Raw genomic sequence first — 3951 nt, forward strand, 5'->3', positions numbered from 1 at the left:
AAAATATTATAAGAAAATGACTGAAACCATTGTCAAAGCAGAAAATGATAAAATGACTATAAACTACAAGATTTCTAGAGGAGTAGTTGCTTAGTGTGCTTAGAAGACACAAGAAAGCAATTGGGTGGAGTTTGGCGGACATAGTAGGTATCAGCCCTCAAGTCTGTGAGCACTGCATATTCCTAGAAGAGGGAGCAAGGCCTATCCATCAACCTCAAAGGCGGTTGAACTCCACCATTTTAGAAGTTTTCAAGAAGGAAGTGACCAGATTGCCTTGAAGCCGACATTATCTATCGAATCTCGGATAGTGAATGGGTTAGCCCGGTATAAGTGGTTCCAAAGAAGTCTGGCGTCACTACAGTGAAGAATGAGCATGGGGAACTCATGGCTACTAGAGTACAAAACTCCTTGAGGGTGTGCATTGACTATAGGCATCTCAACCAGGCTACTCGCAAGGATCACTACCCGTTACCATTCATCGATCAAATGCTTGATCGCCTGTCAGGTAAATCACACTACTATTTTCTAGATGGTTACACTGGCTATTTTCAAATTCATATAGCTCCAGATGATCAGGAGAAAACTACTTTTACATGTCCTTTTGGAACGTATGCATATAAGAGAATGCCTTTTGGCTTATGTAATGCACCGGCTACGTTTCAAAGGTGCATGATGAATATTTTCTCAGATCTTCTTGAGCACTGTATGGAAGTTTTTATGGATGACTTTAGTGTGTATGGTGATTCGTTTGACCTTTGCTTGGATAGTTTAGCTAGAGTATTAGAAAGATTAGTTAGTTCAAACCTTGTACTAAATTTTGAAAAATGTCATTTTATGGTAAAACAATGTATTGTTCTAGGACATGTTGTTTCTAATACTGGTATTTCTGTTGATCCAACAAAGGTAGATGTTATTTCTGATTTACCTTACCCCTCCTCCGTGAGGGAAGTCCATTCTTTTATTGGTCATGCAGGTTTTTACCGGCGATTTATCAAGGACTTTAGTAAGGTAGCATTGCCTTTATCCCGACTGCTGTAGAAGGACGTTGAGTTCGAGCAGAGTGAGGACTGCATGAAAGCGTTTGATAAGCTGAAGATCGCCTTGACCCAAGCTCCTATTGTGAGAGGGCCTGACTGGAGTCGGCCGTTCGAGATAATGTGTGACGCATCCAACTATGAGGTAGGAGCGGCGCTGGCTCAGCGCGAAGGTAAGGACCTTTATATAATTGCTTATGCTTCTAAAACTCTAGATGGTGCACAGTCTAATTATATTACCACTGAAAAAGAGCTTTTAGCTATTGTTTTTTCTTTCGATAAATTCCGAGCTTATTTACTTGGTACTAAGGTAGTAGTATGTTCAGACCATGCAGCTCTAAAATATCTATTAGCTAAAAAAGAGTCCAAAACAAGGTTAATCCATTGGATATTGCTGCTGCAAGAATTTGATTTAGAGATCAAAGATAGGAGTGGTTCCAAAAATTTAGTGGTGGACCACTTGAGTCGCCTAGAGCACATTAACAGTGACTCCACTCCTATCAATGATGCTTTTCCACTTGATAGTTTGCACGCAATATCTGATGTGGTTCCTTGGTATGCACCTATAGCTAATTATTTGATTAGTCGTACCTTTCCTCCTAATTTTACTAAGCATCAAAAGGACAAGCTTAAAAGCGAGTCCAAATATTATATATGGGATGATCCATATTTATGGAGATGTGGTGCAGACCAAATAATTAGAAGGTGTGTGCCACAATCAGAATTCCAGTCAATTTTGGAGGCCTGCCACTCTTCTGAGAGTGGTGGACACTTTGGACCTCAAAGAACTGCTAGAAAAATTTTAGACTGTGGATTTTGGTGACCCACACTTTTTAAGGATGCCACTGCTTTCTGTGAATCTTACTCCTCATGCCAAATGTTTGGTAATATATCCAAGAGGGATGAGATGCCCCAACAACTTATGTTATTTTGTGAAATTTTTTATGTTTAGGGTATTGATTTCATGGGTCCATTTCCAAACTCTAATGGTTTTTTATACATATTGTTAGCTGTTGATTATGTTTCTAAATGGGTGGAAGCAATTTCCACCCGTACTGATGATGCTAACGTTGTTGTCTCTTTTGTTTGAAATAATATTATTTGTCTCTTTGGATCACCACGAGCAATCGTGAGTGATCAAGGCACTCATTTTTGTAATAGGAGAATGACAGGTATGCTGAAAAAACATGGCATTATTTACAAGGTGGCGATGGCTTACCATCTCCAGACCAATGGGCAAGCTGAGGTGTCTAACAGAGAGATAAAGCACATATTAGAGAAGATTGTCAAGCCTCATAGAAGAGACTAGAGTACCAGGCTTGCAGATGCACTTTGGGCTTATCGGACAGTGTACAAGACACCCATCGGAATGAGTCCATTCTGCCTAGTCTACGGAAAGGCTTGTCACCTCCCAGTGGAGATGGAACACAAGGCTTTCTGCACAGTGAGGGAATGCAACTTAGGATTGGGGAGAGCCAGTGCTGCAAGGAAGCTGCAACTACAGGAATTGGAGTGCCTTCTACTAGAAGCATATGAGAATTCAAGGCTCTACAAAGAGAGGGTGAAGTCTGTGCATGACAAGAATATCAAGAGAAGAGAGTTCAGACCTGGGGAGTTGGTTTTCCTTTATAACTCAAGGTTGAGGCTCATGCTAGGAAAGCTGAGATCAAGGTGGGAAGGACCCTATAGGGTGGAGAAGGCAGAGCCATATGGAGTCTTCCACCTGAGTCATCCTTCAAGCCCCAAATTCTTCAAAGTCAATGGCCACCGCTTGAAGCTATATCATGGTGAGAAGATGAAGAACAACAAGGAGCTGGAGATCTTCCTCTTGGCAGATCCAGCAATAGAAGAAGACTGAGCTTGTGGACCGTCCAACTTAAAGACGTTAAAGAAAAGTGCTAGGTGGGAGACAACCCACCATGGTACGATCTTCCATTTTCATTTTTACTTCTATTTTATTTTTATTAGGGTTAAATTCTGCATAAATACTTCTATTAGTTACTATTTTTACATAAAAAAAGCATTCGATGCACAAGCGTCTATGACGAGTACGCGTCGTGCGTGAATGCGCGAAATATTGGAATTGAACAGAGAGTTGCACGAGAGCTGTGCAGGAGGGTTGCCTAGCGCCCAAACAACCCCACGTGTACGCGTACCTTTCGCGTGTGCATCAGCTATGGTTTTGCCAAGCCACACGTAAGCGTCCTTGACGCGTACACGTTGACATGGAAATCGGCGTAAACAAGTGTGTTGAACAGAGAGTTGTGATGGAATCACGCGGGAAGTGTGCTGGAGGCACAATTCAACTCACACGTATGCGTCCCTGACGCGTACGCGTCGTCTTCACTTTAAGAGAATCCACGCGTGGGAGTGACAGACGCGCACGTGTCGTAGGTGATTTTGGCCCTAGTACAAAATAAACAAAGAGTTGTGCGTGCGTGAGGCTGGAATCGCGCAATTGGCACAAGCATGGTCACGCGTACGCATGACCGATGCTTACCCGTCGCTTCAATTTGTGCCCACCCACGCGTACGCATGGGAGACGCGTGCGCGTCACATGCGCCGCGTCAGTTATTCAGCGTGCTGCCAGTTTCAATTTCTTCCCCTCTCCAATCCTAATTCTCATTCAATCCTATTTCTTCATTCTTTCTTCTTCATTCTTTCCCCTTCTTACTTCTTACTTCTTACTCCTTTATTCTTCCCTTCTTCCACCATCACCGGCGGACTAGCACCGGAGACCACTAACTCCGACAACTTTAATTTTCTTTCCTTTTCTTCTTCCTTCCTTCCTCTTCCCCCATTCTTACTCCCACTCAAAATCCTACTTTCATCTTTCTCTTAAGGTTTCTTTTCTCCTTTCCTCTACTCTTCCTTTCTTCTTTTATTTATCGTATTTAATTATTATATTTATTTTTAA

The sequence above is a fragment of the Arachis ipaensis genome, chromosome B03, assembly GCF_000816755.2.
Source record: "Arachis ipaensis cultivar K30076 chromosome B03, Araip1.1, whole genome shotgun sequence".
In the NCBI taxonomy this organism is placed as follows: Eukaryota; Viridiplantae; Streptophyta; class Magnoliopsida; order Fabales; family Fabaceae; genus Arachis; species Arachis ipaensis.